This window comes from Wyeomyia smithii, chromosome 3 (assembly GCF_029784165.1).
Source record: "Wyeomyia smithii strain HCP4-BCI-WySm-NY-G18 chromosome 3, ASM2978416v1, whole genome shotgun sequence".
Classification (NCBI taxonomy): domain Eukaryota; kingdom Metazoa; phylum Arthropoda; class Insecta; order Diptera; family Culicidae; genus Wyeomyia; species Wyeomyia smithii.
The window spans coordinates 259,538,275-259,555,723 of NC_073696.1; the positions used below are offsets into that span (position 1 = coordinate 259,538,275).

A 17,449-nucleotide genomic window follows, 5' to 3' on the forward strand; every position below is an offset into this window, starting at 1 on the left:
GCTTGCCTAGTGAGCAAACTAAACACGCGACCCTTAGCGCTCACGAGAGACAGATGCGAAAAGAGAAACAGATTGCAAACAACCAGACCAGAGTTGCCCGATTCGTGGATAGCTTCAAATAGTATCGAAAGTTTCTCAAGAAACTTTCGAGCGTAACGTCGCTTTTGAGAAAACACAGCCTTTCTCTCGAAACAAAACTGGCAGCTCAGCTCTAAGCAGTATACGAAATCGCGAGTTATATATCAGTCGCACGCGCGCTCACATAACAGTCATACGCGAGGAAGCATCAGGGAGTTCACACGGTACGCGATGTGAATTGTGTTTGCCGACTGTAGGACGGGTTTATTTTTAATTTCAATATTTTCCCCTTTGTACCGTCATTCCTGGTGACCTCGCACAAGTATTCGTCCCAAATATTAAATGAATTTTAATTGGCCTGTAAGTAATTTCGACTGCAAACATTGTAGTACCAAGTCATCGCATTCGCCGTGTTCTCTAACAAGAAACGAACAAGTGGTGTTGTGCAAGTGACGGACAGCAGAAAAAAAACTCAACTATCCGTGCTAAGGATGACTTAAACTCGAATCAACAACGTTAAAAAGCCGAAATTATGCAGTGAAGAGGTGAAAAGAAAATAGAAATCAATCCAGTGACTCTAACCTCAAAGCTCACATCGAACACCATGAAAGCCGCAACTTCCAAGCCCGTGGTTATCTGATAGTGGTTCAGTGTGTGTTGATTTCGAGGTGTCTACCTCCTTTTTTCACTCTCAGACATTCCGTCAATCGCTGGATTACTTACGTCGCGACGCCTATATAGCTTCGTCATTCGCAGTCGAGACCCTTAATTGCACACGGGCTTGGCAGTGAAAACCGCTTGCGTAAGCTGGCGTTAGAATTTCTCTGATTGAGCGGTAAGTCAAGCTGAAATGCGCAGGTCAAACAAAAATCAATATTATCAATAGTAGAAAATGAAAATCGATTTTCCATGCTCGAAACGTGTGCAGTTTGACAGTTTGCTGCAAACCGAGGAGAGAAAGCGCGAGAGGGAAGTGAGTGAGTGTCGAGTCGGTCGCGTGTTCCGATGCCAATTGACCCGCTTGTTTTACGCTCCGGGTAAAAAATACGCTAAGAGAGGCGATGCTTACACATGAATCTAAACCTAAAACCTCTGAGAGCGCATGGCTGTTGAAACGTGTTTGCAAGGTCATTCAGATATCTTCATGTTTACTGGTTACAAGTTACGATCAGCTGATAACAGTTGTTTTGGGTGAAAAAAGTGCTATGTTTTACATGGATGATTTTAGTTTTCATTGACAACTGATAACCAAAGTATTTCGATCTCTAATGTAGGGATTATCACACAGTAACACGTGGAGTAGAACAGGTGGTGTATAAGAATATGACGTAAAATAGCCGTTCGTAGGTTAATATTCGCCGGTAGAAACCATCCGTTTTAATTGGTCTTAATCAAGAACGTTTATAAAAAGAATCATCTTCAATGAACTGTTATTGAGAATAATTACAGAACTTTCGTCGAAGAATGCGATAAGATGCAAATGAAATGATACGAGTGATGGTGAAATTTTATGACAATCAATGTGTATGTGTGAATATGACTATTCAAACAAATCAAATTTACGCAAAATAATCAAATTCTGATACATGTTCAAACTATTTTGTGAGCTATCACAAAGAATGAAGCACCTCCTTCAAGTGTAAACAAATAAGCAAAGAGTCAAAGATGAACAAATTTTTTTTAACCCGTTGCACGTTTCAAAACAAGAACCCCCAAACCCTCAATCAACCAACTTTTTTGCGAAGATGCAACAGCAAAAAAATCTTCTACGATAGTACAACACTGGTTTTTAGTTTATCGGACACCACTCAGGAGCAAAAATGACAATTGTCGGCAGATAAAAATTCATCCCACACATTTAAATTTTATCACCGAGAACTCAACTTCTGATAAATTCAGTGAATTTTTGGCAAAATTTTCACGAACTTCGGCAAACGAAATTTCAATACTTGCTGGTTTGGGGTTGATTGTTGACATGCGCAAAACAAAATCGCCGAGTTCGATCAGCTTTTCGGAAGTTTGCAGGAATAAATTGAATAACAAACAACTCCAGAGAGGAGAGCTTCTGGCTTCACATAAATTAGTGTACCAATAGTTCCACCATAACGGTCTGCAAATTATGTTCTACTCGCCGCTTGGCGTCGCCGCATCCAAGTTGAAATTCGAAAGGTTTGACGTAAAAAGTACTGCCACAGGGTGGCCACTCAAAATCGATTTTCGATTTCCCGGTTTTCCCGATGAAATTTATTTAAATTTCCCGGTGTTTTATTTTTTTAAAATATGAGAAAAACATCAATTTTCAAAACAAACAATGAAACGATGAAACGAAACAATGAAAAATATTTCTTCTTCTTCGCTTTTAGCTGTTTGCGACTTTGACAAGTACCTTCATAGAGACCTCTTGCACAATTTTCGCCCTTTTTATCTCCAAGTCGTTGACAATCTTCGCCTTCTCGTGCTTTCTTGAGTCCAGCTTTTACTCTTTGTAAACCTGGTTTTGAGCTTGCAATGCTTCTGTTTTAGAGTGTCAATGAATTTAACCATCGAACTTCGTTTTGCGTTAGGGCTTAAAAGTTATGTCTTCTCAAAAAAGTCCTCATGCATAATTTAATCTCAGACTTAGGGAAGAAGAGCCTTAGAATAACCAATCAAAAATTGCACATGCAACTGTTATTTTTTTATGACAAACGTCTTAGAAATGCACGAGGTCTGTCATCTCAAACCAATTTTTTTTTTCGAGAAACATCGATTCTGGGACTTACAAAGTTTTCGAGCTGGACCCAATGGCATGTATGAGAGATTTTCTCAGACCCGTAGAATAAATTCGACCGGCACTCTGAATCAACAACTTGAAAAAATTATTATTTAAAACAAACAAGAATAAAATCCGAATGATAGACCACAGTAATCCCGAAATCCGCCGTAAAAAAAACGTGTCAAAAATCACAGCAAAAACTGTGTAAAAAGCAATTTGGATGTATTTTTGAACAAAATAATGACAGTTTTTCATGAATTCGATAACTATGAGCTCCTTTTTTGAAAAATAATTTTTGCTTGAGGCCACAAGTTTTTAAATGTTTTTTTTTTATTTCCCTGATCAAGGTTGGTTTTATTCAACGCAGATCTTGCTACGAAGCGGCTGCTGACTTTGGCTGAACCCAACAAACAGCTTTTCCATAACTGACAGAATCATGGCAATGAGATCATTATGCAAAGAAAATTACAGATTTTGACGTTGACATTTCGTCAGAAATTGTTGAACAAATGAAACGGCAGACATGCAGGATCTCGATTTTCCCGGCGAAAAGCCTAATTTCCCGGTTATCCCGTCTTTTTTGGAATTCCCGGCTTTTTCCCGCCTTTCCCGTTTTTCCTGGTAAAGTGGCCACCCTGCTGCCAACAAAACAAGGACTTATAAATCTAGTATCGATAAACGGTGCCAAAATTCGTCGATAATCAGCTGCAAAAAAACCGGCATGACGGCGTTTGTTTTGTGTCTTTTGACTTGAAATGCTTGACCAGTGTAGAGCATAGGGTTTCGTTACTGAGCAATAGTAGTTTATTTTATCACTTATTAAAAAATCGTGGTAAGTGAAGTAATTTCTACTTTACAGTTAAATTTTGTCCAAATCCAACAAAAAAAACATTAAAACGATCCAAACTAAAAAAATTAAACCGTGTTTCAAATTCGTGTTATCTTTTATATGATAGTTTTTGTGCGTTTTTATGTGCGGTTTGTGAAACGGACCATATTTGATGAAGTTATAAGCCATTTAGTTTTTCAGATTCTTGATACACTATGCAAAACAAGTTTACCCACCCCCAGTGAAAAAATAGATGTCCAAAAAAAAACACCAATACATTGGAACACGGTTAATTGTTGTTCAGTTTATCATTACTTAAGTAAAAATGAAGCCGATTCAAGCGAGTTCGAAATAAAAGAAACTTTTGAAATTAATACCTGTCAAAAAAAGTTGAAAAATGACGCAGAAAAGTATAATCACTAGGGTGTCCCAAAATTGCACAAGTCTGGGGCTCACCCTCCAGATGATAGAAAATGGTGTTACGAACAAACTTTTGTTCGGCGGCAGCTCTAAAAAATGATGTTTTCAACTAGCCCCGATGACTTTTTTGAAAAATGAAACCTAATCCTTTCGTCTTTTCTACAGGTTCCTCAGGGTCCAAACTGTAAGGCAAAAATTCGTTTCGGATTGTTTATCGTCAATTTATTTTCCCAAAAAAATTTACATCGTTTGGAAAAGAGATTTTTCAAGTATACTTTGACATTCAATCAATAAAAGTGGGTATTAAACCTAATGCTCTCGCCAACTGAATGCCATTAAAAGTTGGGAAATTTTATGGGGAACAGCATTGCCAAAGACTACATGGCTCTGAAATAACTTGATTTTGAGTTATTCGTGATTTACTGTGAAATAAAAAGTTGAATTTTAATGTTTTCCTACAATAATCAAGGTCGAGTGAAAAAATTGAATAAATATTATCAAGTTTACTAAAGGGGAGGAAATGTATGTAATTTAACGAGGATGCGAAAAATGAACAAGGACAGAAAGTGCAACCTAAAATTAGAAAAAAAAACACTTATTCAAATGGGACTCGAACCCGCAATCTCCGGTGACTTCGGTACGGTGCCGGGTCTACAGACTACACTTGTGGTATCTTCCGGAAGTCAATGTTAACCTGGTATTTTTCGATAGAAATGTTAATGATGACTCGAAGAAGAAGGTGGTACAAAATTTGAAAAAGGTGAGCAGTGAAAACGACAATTCAAAAGTGAAAAAATTTTCGTCTGTAAAAAACTTAGTGGACTCACAAAGAAGTCACTAAAGTTTTTTCGATAGACTGCGGCTTGATATCAAGTTTTTTTATTCAGGAAGATCCCAAGGCCTGGATAGGAAGAAATTATTATCTTGACGCCAAATCGAAATGTTGAAGCTTAATAGTTATCAATGACCCTGCAGAACGGGCCTTTTGAGTAGCAGGAGATTTAGTTGAAATTTTAATACTATATGATACGGCAAATGAATATTTCAGTTTTGGAAAACATCAAAATGTAACTTTTTATTCCACAGTGAATCACGAATAACTCAAAATCAAGTTATTTCAGAGCCATGTAGTCTTTGGCAATGTTCTTACCCATAAAATTTCCCAACTATTAATGGCATTCAGTTGGTTTGGGTTTGGGCATTGGGTTTAATACCCACTTTCATTGATTGAATGTCAAAATATTCTTGAAAAATCTCTTTTCTGAACAATAGAATTTTTTTAGGAAAATAAATTGACGATAATCAATCCGAAACAAATTTTTTCCTTACAGTTTGGCCCTCAAGGAACCTGTAGAAAATATAAAAGGATTAGGTTCCATGGAAAATTGAATAACTGGACATGTTTTTTTGGATTTAACATAACAAAACCCGATTTTTTCAAAAAAGTCATCGGGGCCAGTTGAAAAAATCATTTTCTAGAGCTGCCGTCGAACAAAAGTTTGTTCGTAACACCATTTTCTATCATCTGGAGGGTGGGCCCCAGACTTGTGCAATTTTGGAACACCCTAATATCCACCCTTCTGGCTTATGTAGTTTCAGTACTTCCTGTAACCACATTTGGCTGCTATAACTACTTGGCATCGTCGTGACATCGACTCAAGCTTACCAGTTGTTTTCGGGTTGATTTTGTCCCATTCAGTTGAGATTACCTGCCACAGTTGCTGGATGCTTGTTGGTTTTTGCTCCTGGACTTGGTTGTTTTCACGTAAATAGATCATGAATCCATCAATGAACTCAATCGCAATGTCAATTTTCGACCAACGCACACTGGCAAAAATAAATCCAAATTTCCACTAATTAAAAGCCGCTGGGCTGGATACCTTAAATATAGCATTTCTTATGTAAAATTGCCCAATAAATCGATAGATGATATTTTCATTCTGTGCAGGGCACGGGAAAGGGTCTATATTTTCAAAAATACGCAAAAATAGGGTGAAAAGAGGCGAAAAAGACCATTTCTCGTGCTCTGTCCAAAATGAAACCATCGCCAATCAATTGGTTGACCAATTTTACATAAGAAATGCTATATTGAAGGTATACAGCCCAGCGGCTTTTAATTAGTGGAAATTTGAATTCATTTTTGCCAGTGTGCGTTGGTCGAAAATTGACATCGCCAACCAGCGTTGCCGGTGCTATCAATGTTTTGACTGGCTGTCGTGTGTGCCAAAAAGAGAAGCACACATTTTCATTTGTCAAGTCTCTGTATGTGATCTTGTGTAGGTGTGAAGAGATTCGTTTGCCTTCGCCATGTCAATGACAGCAGCCGGCAACCGTTGGGAACGGTCGGCGGCAAAAATAGAAAAGATTCTATTTTTTGCAACAACAACAAGCAACGGTCGACCGCTGTGCTCTGATTGGTCGAAAAAGAACGGAACGGTAGCGGTCAACCGCTACAACGGTTAGTCTGATACAGGCTTTATCATAATTCGGGTGAAATTGGGAGCGTGCATCTCAACTCCGTATATAAACTTGAGTGGTGTACCTCATGGAAGTAACTTGGGACCGCTGCTTTTTACAATATTGTTTAATGATGTTAGTATTTTTCTTGGTGATGGATGTAAACTCATATATGCGGATGACCTAAAACTATATTTCGCCGCAAAAAGCATAGAAGATTGTCACTGTTTGCAGTAGTTACTGGATATGTTTGTAGAATGGTACTATCGTAATAAGCTGATTGTCAGCATTCCTGAATGTTCTGTTAACGACTTGGGTGTGACATTGGATAATGGATTCCACATCAACTGACCTAGAGTTTACGAATTGAAGGAGTTCAGAAGAGATTTGTCCGAATTGCTTTAAGAAATTTACCATGGCGTGACCCACAGAATTTGCCTCCATACGGTGATCGGTGCAAACTGATCAATCTTGACACCCTAGCTCGACGACGGAAGATTCAGCAGGCAACATTTGTCGCTGAGCTTCTGAACAACGAAGTAGACTGTCTTAGACTGCTATCATTACTTGATATTCGTGTCTCAACGCGTGCTCTAAGGACTTCTACTCTCCTCCAAACATGGTTTCATCGCACAGCGTTTGGATTTAATGAGTCTATGTCTTATTTTCAAATCCGGTCAGCGTTCGGTTGTTTCTCTTGTGAGTTGAGTTGTTTCTCCAATATACTACTATATTGGATCTTCTTGTTTTACATATTTTGCATCCTGTATGTTATAAAAATGTTCAAGGTGTATTTTCTAAAACAGAATTTTCGAGTTCAAAACTTTGAAATATCGATAACAACATGAAACGACAATATAAGATTTCCTATTCATCGCGTATAAAAAGTGGTATAAAAATACAGAGAAAATTTTTAACAAGTTATTTCTTCACATTTATACTTGTACAGTACCGGTAATCACATTCAAAATAGTAAATTCATCAAAATATTACCCAGCCCTAATTAATGGACATTCCTACATTCCTGTGGAATAAATAGAGGTAAGCATAGCCACGATCGAAAAAAAAATTAAGAAAAAAGTACATCAACGAAAACAAAAAAGGAGCTGCTACATATTGCATTAGATTTCAAACGATAATTAGAATAAATTCCCAATTGTTACACAGCTGAGCACTCGTTTAGAGAATTATGCTCATTTTAAGAAAGGGAACGCAGTATTTGGCACTTACTAAGCCCATAGACTAATACAAAATTATTTCTTAGCACCATTTGTATGAAATTCCTCACAAAACCCGCACCCAACACGCACCTCTACACCGAATTGTTGCACAGCAAAATAACCTTCAAGGCTTCGAGTCTTATTATTGCACACTTGGAGTCCAATTGTCACACAGTTTTTTGTATTGACTTTTCCTCATTGTTTTAGTTGTTAAATTGCTTACACTTATTTTATTTGAAAAATTAAAATAGTCCGTAGAAAAATGGGGACTATCAATGTGCCAAGTTTACCACCCAGGGTTAACACCAGTTCACACATTGATATTCATATTGCAGCATTATTTAACCAACGCAAAGATCATTCAAAGTTGTTTTTCGTTTGTAAGCTGACACTCTCGCTGCTCATCCGCCATGGATTTTTTGGCCTTGGTTTGGGTCTGCCTTGCTTCATGGACACCTTTTTCGATTTCTCCTTCAATTGCCTGTTTAATTTACGTTTTGCCTGGCGCTCTTATTTCTCATTTTCTTCAATCTCCCTAAGGCCCTCCGCTGACGCCAGAACATTAAAGAATATCGAAATGCTAACGCTGCGTTCCCATTGTTCAAATCGTTATATTTTTGCACACAATCTCTATGTCGTTTAAATTCACCGTTGAACAATTGTTAATCCGTTCAGAGCAACGGTAACTTCTAAGTTCTCACAGAAAGATTTATCAATAGGGTCCAAAGCATACTAGTCTTTGTCAGCAAGTTGTGGACTTGAGTGGGACATATGAAGGGGGCTCATAGCCTCAAGGTTACAGAGTCCGCTTTGACAAGCGAATGGTCATGAGTTCGAATGTTAGTAGAATCAGACCGTTCGGTGTCAAAGGGACTTCCACGCATGGGGTTGTTTTCAAGCTTCCTCCCATCCTCCTACCTGACCCTTCTCTCACGCTAAATTCCAGAAAAAAACACGATCAGAGTTGAATGAATACCTCTCCATGCAGTTATAATTGCCGATCTTTGCGAGGCTCGGTGAAGAAGAGCAGCAGATTCTAAAAATGGGCGTGTAGAGGGAAAGGTGAAAGTATACAAATCCGTCACTGACCACGGTGAGAAACGGTATTTTCTTTTCCCGTCATAGTCGTTCGAGATGCAGAGGTAAACTTGGTCTCTGGCAACAACGGTTGTAACACTTTCATCTTTTCTTCCCTAACGACTGTAAGGACGTAACCGGAACCGTTATCGATCTCTACAAAAAGCGGAAGCTACTGAATTTATTGAAGATAGTAAATTGATCTCAAAAAGTCATCTATATGTAGTTCTTTGTGCAACTCAAAGCTCAAGCACAAGTTTTGGACTTGAGTGGGACACATGATTAGTGAAATTTCCGCAGCAATTTTCCCCTGTACTGTAACGAGCGTTTCCCTCCCTTGATCAGGAATTGTCTTGTAGGTACATATACAAAAAGTCTTCTCCGACTCATTTGAACCGTCTTGATCAATGGTGGCGTTGACCAGCTTGAAAAATTCCTCAATGTGGCAGAGTTTGACAGGCACAGTTTCCTCAAATTAGTATGTGTTTGGGGCACACTCAGAACGGTATCTTTCGACACACCCTGGTCGAAAGCGTCCTTTAGCACCTTACCAAAATGATGTATTGTAAACACTTCACCTCTTCGTTTTCTCCTCGTTAACGCATTTGTCCCAGCTGTTTTTCAAAGGTTTGAAGATGGCAATATCTGCCGGCTGCATTAAGTGTATAGCATTCTGGTGCAATCCAACGAAGGTTATGCCAAGTTCGTAACACAGTTCTGCGGCATCATGACATGGCATCGATGGGATGTATGACTATCCACTTAATATACCTCATGCTTGTCTTTTCTCCTCAGAAAACTTCTAGAGTGCATGAGAACATCTTGCAGTGCGGAAACAACTGCCGTCACACTAAAGAGCAAATCAATACGCTCATGCTAGAAGAGAGCGACAAACGATTTTTATCTGTTGAGCTACCTGAACGCACTGCGGTGAAATCTGGTGTACTTCCTCACACGTGTGGACATCACGCACAATAATTACACTGCAGAGCTATCTGCGGTGCGTTTCACAGTTGGTTTCCTGAGCATGGCAGAAGAAGAAAAGAGATTGGGAGAACAAAAAATTTGCTCGTGCCGCTCGTGCCGGTCGAATTTACTCTGGTGGAATTCGTTCGTAGCTACACGAGGACTACATTTTCGCCCGGTAGGTTTTTTTTCACCTTCCGATCTACCCGCCAGTGGACACTGTTGTGTACTTCTGAGTTTTCTCTGTAGAGTGATTCACCCCTCTTGTTTCTATCAGATGTGGGGTGAGCTGAAAGTGTGTTTGTCTTTCTGTAAGCTGGTTGAGACACTTTGGAGTGGAGAAAGAAGCAGTGTGGTGAAAGCATTTACTACACGCAGGCACATACTGGAAGGGAAGTGCGCGGTGAATTTTTTCTCCTCTCCTTTTACATACTGAGGAGAATGACAAGCATGTATACCACAAGTAGTGGCACATTTTAACTTACCAGAGAAGAATGTTATGTATGTACGCTATGGAATTTCAGTCATCCATCCATTCTCATTCTGACTTCTCAATACCCTAATCCGGTTCGAAGCTCATCAAAACCAGTTTCGATAGCACTTACTTGATAACACTGGTAAACACAGATTTGGCCCTAGAGCTCAAACTGGGAAAAATGAAAGATTATAGCTCTTCAACCATTCCTGTAAATTATGATGCTCCTAGAACAGATAACTTTTTTCAGAGACTTAAATGAGTTTTCTCGTAAACATAACGTTGAAGCGACGAGCCCGACGAGCAATTACTGTACGACACTCTGACGCACTTCTGCATACACTAGATGCTACAAAATTCACAGAAACAGCAACTATTTTGAGCTTTAGGACCGCAATTTCTTTCTTCTTTCGATCAGTGTAATTCTCATGGTACTTACCTGGCGTGTTATTTTTGGACAAAGAATCATGTGGGCGGGCTTTTTTTTCAGAAGACTTTAACCCTCGAAATAAGGCATGCATCGTACACGGGAAATCACGACACTCAATTTCCTGCACCCAAATGAGCCTTTGAGAGCAAAAGTGGTACATGTGCCATTTTTACACTTTTTGGGTTTTTTGCATAAATTGATGCAGAACGCAATAACGTATTAGAATATCCAAGAAAAACCAGGATCTGATAACCTAAACCAAATTTATAGCCGAAACAATTTTTGGTAATTAGCATAATCACCATTTCGTTGAGAGCAAAAGTGGTACATGTCCAGTCTGTGCATGTTAGATGAATTGTAAGTCGAGGATCTTAGGATATTAAACAATCATGTCTTCAGCAAAGTTGGTCAAGTGATTGAGTACTTTCAGATGAAGATCTGTCTGCTTTGGAATTTTCTCGCTACGTGGCGCTAATGTACCCGTGAAAATTTTGTGTTAGAAAGAATTTTACCTATTTCAGTATCAACTCGTATGATGTGGCCAATTTAGAAAATAACATTCTGATGTCTTTGATATAGATATATATTTACACACTGGTTTGGCTTTGGGCAGACCATCGATAGTCTTCCGGAAGATCCAGAAGGTCAATCTTCTAAAGTGATCCTAGAGCTTCCTAGTTTTTTTCAAAATTGCTTCTGCGGGATTGACTAGAAACGAAATGATCTTTTGATCGAAAGTTGGTTCAAGGTGGTCACCAGATTGTTCACCGGAAGATCCGGAACTAGCGTAAAATGTCAATTTTCAAAAGTGTTCCTAAAGCTTCCCGTTTTAATTTTCGAAACCACTTCTAGAAGGAAAATGATCTTTCCACGAAATATGGTCCAAGATGGCCTCCACGTGACCCACCGGAACTACCATAAAAGAGGGTAATTTTTAAGAACAGTCCCACTTTTTTTTCTAAACCACTTCCAGGCGAAAATCAATGATCTCATGACAGAATAGCCCTCCGAAAGATCCGGAGTTACCGTCAACAAGATAAATTAAAAAAAAAACAGGTACTAGTCCCGTCTAGATACGGTGTATGTTTTTCCAAGGCTGCGTCAGGTATTTTTAATTCGCTCATTTTTCGCTTCTCTAACTTCATACACTGTTTGCTTTAATGAACAGGTCCTAGTATTTTCCGTGTTTTTTTTTTCGAAACTGTCACATGCACAATAGTATACCATAATATCAAAGAAAACCGAGATCTGATAACTTATACCAGAGTTGTAGCCAAAATAGCCAGTTTTCCTCTTCTAAGGTATTTCTGGATCCGGAGGGCACCCGGTAGTCTACCGAAAGTTGAACCTGGGTCCATCGTGTAGTTATTATCGGCCAAACAACAATCCTAAATATACCAGGGTGTTTCCCTTTGAATTGGCCCCAGTCGATCTAGGTTATGTAAAATTTCTTCTGTTATCAAATGCATATACACTAGCGCCACGAAGTGACAGAATCCCTTAATAAACAGATCATCATTCTATAGTACTCAATCACTTGGACACTGCTGAAGACATGAATGTTCTATGTCCTAAGATTAGCGAGCTATAAGGCATCCTTCATGCTCAGACTGGACATGTACCACTTTGGCTCTCAACGTTTCTGGTTGTCATTATTTTTCCCATAGAACAAAAGTGATACATGTTTTTCCATTGAAGTTTGTGTAAGTTTCTCAACGAGAACTCGTTATGCTTTTATGTGCCGTCTTTTGAAACCTTTCCAGCAATGATTGAGTGCAGTTATGTTGGAAAAAACTGTTGAAAATAATTTACTATTTGAATGTTTTTGTTTATCGCGTCTCCTGAAAAATTTACTTAATGGCACATGTACCACTTTTGCTCTCAACGGCTCAAATTACAAGCTTCGATTCGACTCAATCGAAACCCTGACCCAACGTCATTAGGAGTCTTCCGCGTATTTTCAACAAATTTTCACAGGAAGGGGAGCTGAAGTGCTGGGTTCCGGAATCGATAAGATGCTTCGCTGTAATCAATATTGTAAGATAATTATTAGTAGTTCTCTCAGTTGGTCTCGAGGTACGATGCCGGTATAACAAGCCAGTCGTTGTAGGTACGAGTCTCGGTTCGGGAAGACTGTTAGTATCAGAAGAATCGTAACGCCGTTAGCCCCGCAATTGTCCTGTACACTAAGCAATCGACTGCGAAGTCTGTGTATAATAAACAGGAGATTGAGTTCCGAACCGGAATGTACCAAGGCTTCGCCTTTTTTAGTAAAATCACTTGTATACTTATTGATCTAGTAGTCTCCTGATAACTGGTGTATTTGTGCCTAACGATCAGTAAATGCTTATTCTGAGAATCAACTTTCTTAAGAATGAAGATAAGAAAAAATGCGAAACTGGGACACATGTGAAAAAAATATTATAAAGCCTAAAAATCACTTTGGATTACAGGCACTTAAGTAATATTCGACGGGTTACGAAATTCTGCGGCCGATATTGTAATGAAATAACACATAAGACGGCATCCATAAATTCGGTAATGCTCATAGGGGGGAGGGGGAGTATCCTTGAATGTTACGATTTGTTACATAGGGGAAGGAGGAGGTAAGATCAGCGTTACGTAACAAAAAATCTCTGGAGACTCTCCGAAAACGAGCATTTTTATTAGGAAAATTATTTTACAGCGTTACGTAATTTTTATTGGGGGGTTGGTGTTGGCGTTATGTTTCGTTACATATGGGGGTCCAAAAATTGGGTTTTTTTTGCGTTACGTAATTTATGGATGTCGCCTAAAAGAACTAACAGTCGATGATATTTACAAAATACTACAAGGTATACAGCCCTAGGATTGTATGAAATGGTGACGTGGGACTAAACACTGTAATTAGGGGATTTTGTGTTACAAAATATACAGAGTCTGCAAACAGAATCAATGTGTTTGCTCGGCGACTGTACGTATTTTTATTTTCAGCCTCCCTGGAAATCAATTTTTGGAATATTTTCAACAACACTCGAAAGAATATCATTTATATTTGGCCATATTATGCCTGTAGTATTTTTTGTGCAAAAAATATGTATTTGACAAGGCACAAAGCACAAAGAATTTCTCGTAATGCGTCAAAGTCAGAATAAACTCTATATCCTCAAAAACCAAATCCAATAATACTTACGTTATCATAATTAATGGTTTTGTCTTATTTAACTCTAATTAAATCAAATCTATAGTATGGATCTTACTTTCAAAAAAATATGGAAGCCTTGCAAAGGTTCATCAATTGGCAAACAGAAGAAAATATTTTAAACAAAATTATTGACAAGTTCCAGCAAAAAACCGTAGCAATCCACATATACATTTTTTTTTCTTGACAATTTTTTTCATTTTCCTACAACTACATTCGCTGTATTACGAAGACAGGAAATATACGTTTATTATGGTAAAGCTTAGAATGATCATATATCATCTAACTTCTTTGAAATGTAAAAGAAAATATGTACGAATCTTACTAAAAAAAAAACAAAATATCACAAGCATTCGCAGGCTCTTACTCTTCTATAAATGTATATATTTAGGAATTTACTCTTTCGATACTATCCGGTCACGATTATTTAGTGAATATCGAAGATAAAATTAAATAAATGTCCGTTGCAAAAATTTACAATTCTTGTTGAGTAATTTATGGTAATCATATTTATGAGATAAACTTTCAATCACCATCAACAGCAGCATTGCAGTTTTTCCTCAATTGCATACGAATAGAAATGTACGAACAAAAGTGTACCACTGTAATACGAATAGTACCGCTGCAGTACGAATAGAAGTGTACCGCTGAAATGTACGAAAAGAAGAGTACCACTGCAATCGTAGACGACGAGAGACCTGCGGTTCTTTACTCCACTGGTACTGTTGCTTTTACCGGCATGTTTTCTTTCAAGACATCAGTTTTTATTAGGTTCTTCAGAACCTTACACGCAGGTTTAGAAATTGTTCAAGGATGGGTATTGTTTCAAACTTTTAAGAAACCTTTCACCTTTGAGACATCATATTAGTCTAAGCTCATGGAAACAAAAATAAATTGACCTATTGGGACGGGGAGACTCTGTCAATTTTTATTTCGAAATTGATACAGGGAATATCACAGGGAACGGATGGTGTCCATTCACGTCGTCTGTGCTAGGAATGCTCGCATGTGATTGGTTCATTATTCGCGTAAATTTGTTATTGAAATTTTTCATCAATTTTACCGCTTAGCAATGAAATTAGAGTGATAATTAGCATATTAAAAATTTGTTATACATTTTATCTATCCAACAACATATTGGTTATTATTATCCATCATGTGGTTATGCTGTAATTAACGTTTGAAATCTGACGCAACATTTGCCCGTTTCATTTCCAATTTTACAGAATTCATCCCAGTATAGTAAACAAAGAAGTGTCCCACTTCAAAACAACCTTCTAGCTGGTCTCGAGGTACGATGATGGTCTAACAAGCCAGTTGTCGTAGGTTCGAGTCTCGGCTCGGGAGAGACTGTTAGTGTCAGTAGGATCGTAACGCTAGCCCCGCTATTGTCCGGTACACTTAACAGTTGGCTGCGAAGTCTGTGTATAATAAACAGACGGTCAAGTTCCGAATCGGAATGTAACACCAAGGCTTTGCTTAATATTTACAAAAACTGTGAAGTGTGCAACAATTAGACAAACACCGTATTCAAATCACGTAACTTGTTGCTGGCCAATTATAGAACCCATCTACCGTAGTTGCCTATATTTTATATATGACCGATTGCAAAACCTAAAACCCTCCCTCCCCTTAAAACGCTGCGTAAACGCTCTAGGATTAACCTTTTGAGTGGTACTTATTCACTGCTTGTGGTCTTCTTTTACACTATTGTAGCGTCTACGCTAAAGATTGCTTCTATGAGTCCAGACCAATTTGAAGCAAATTTGTGACTATTTCCTTTAACAATCGATTTAACGATTCACGTTTTCAAATTCTCTACGTAAGAATAAATTTCGCTTAAAAATTTATTAAGATTATGTAAAAAAAATCGGCAAACTTTCACTAACTTATAAACAGTCAACAACTAAAACAAAGATTTATTGTGATAGTACAAAAAAACATATGTATTTTACTAACACCTAACATCGTAAACATTCCATCCTACTGAATGCTAAAGCGATTCTTACCTTGAAATTGAAGTTCAAGTACTAGTTAGCATTATTAAAATAAGGCAGAAAGCCAACTCTGTGACACGTACTTGGTAACAAAGAATACTGATGTGGGTCACAGGCCTTTTTCGGCATAGCCTTGACACTGCATTCTGTTTCCCGAACTTGACCTTCCATTTGGACAGACCAGAAGCAGCCGGCTTTTGGTGTAGAAAAGGGAGAACAATTGTTGGTAATTGTTGGTAGGTACGCTTGGTTTATTGCACGTAATTGAAAGCAGTGCTCATGCAGTCATGGGTTAACTTAAAAGAAATGGTTGCGTTTCCTCTTTGAACCTTTTTTTCAGAATCTTACTAATTAACCAATGAGCAAAAGATCTCACTAATCTTCTGCTAATATGCTAGTGGTTTTTAAATGATAAGAATTGTTGTGATTGAAATACAAAATGCATCTTTGAATATTGATATTTATAGTTAGTACCCCATTACCTACTCTGCCTGCCATACGAGCCGGTAAAATAAAAACCTAGCTTTTCGATCAATCAACAGCTGACCCCTATGGCTGTTAAACATTCTGTCATATCATTTAATTTAAAACTGTCGTTCCCAGTTTGAAATCAATAATTGGTAGAAAGTGGCAATCCAGAGCGCATCGCTCTGTCAAAACGTCAGACCAGTTGCGTAGTGAGCTCTTCTATGATAAGGGATTTACGTATGCTGTCTGTGTGCTGACAGAGTTTGGGATGTTGCTGCTAAACTAACGTATTAATTGTCCACTACCTACGCCACTGTATCCAACCTATTAACAAGCCGATTCCGTTGATATCCGACACGCTCTCTAAACCAACGCAAGCCAAAAAACTGAACGCCAAATTGCATAAGTCGCTCAGTAAATAATTTCCTGCTGAACGGGTGGCGTTTCACGACAGTGTTCTTCTATAACAGGGGCCAAGTTTATGTCACCCTAGTTAATGTCTGCAAAATTGTAGGACGCTAATGTTGTATATAGAATCTTTAACCCATCTTGCGAAGGGTAAAGTCTAACGGTTATTGTCCGTTCGTGATAACGCAACACCGCAGTAGATAACGGTCCGAGATGAGACATCGCAGATTCAGGCGGCTATACAATGAACGGATGCAGATTTCAACCGCAATCGTCGGTGATAAGGATTTTATTGATGAATTACAAAGCATTTTCCTGTTCTACGCTAAGGAATAACATTCAAACAAAAAACGAGTGAAATCGAAACAATATCAACTTACACTAAACCAAACATGCATATTATAATGGTTTACTCTTATAAACACTCGAGACCCAACGAGAAAGAACTGCGAAATTCATTCAAGACGGCGCAAATGTATCTCTGCCGCTCACGCTTTTCGACCCGGAACTAAAAATAGAATTTTCGCCAATTAAATGCAACTTTATTGGTGTCCATGTATTCGGCTCCAGTCAATCCTACAGTAAAAGAAGACAACCGGAGACAATAACGACTAACAACAACAAATTTCTGAAGAACTAATGTTAAGGACTGCTCTCAAGAAATCTAGAGTTAAACCGCTGGGCAATG

At 38.3% G+C, this 17,449-nt stretch overlaps 1 protein-coding gene across 2 annotated transcripts in view; it reads left to right on the forward strand.

Moving 5' to 3' along the window:
* Positions 1-238: 238 nt before the first annotated feature.
* Positions 239-17,449, forward strand: part of LOC129730884 (putative sodium-dependent multivitamin transporter) — a 34,867-nt gene continuing 17,656 nt past the window's right edge. The window contains exon 1 of one of the 2 annotated variants that reach the window (XM_055690481.1): positions 239-913. The gene's annotated coding sequence lies outside the window, so the exon portion shown is untranslated. Of the gene's footprint in view, positions 914-1,204; positions 1,387-17,449 lie in introns of those variants that run through there. The other variant, XM_055690482.1, reaches the window with a different exon arrangement.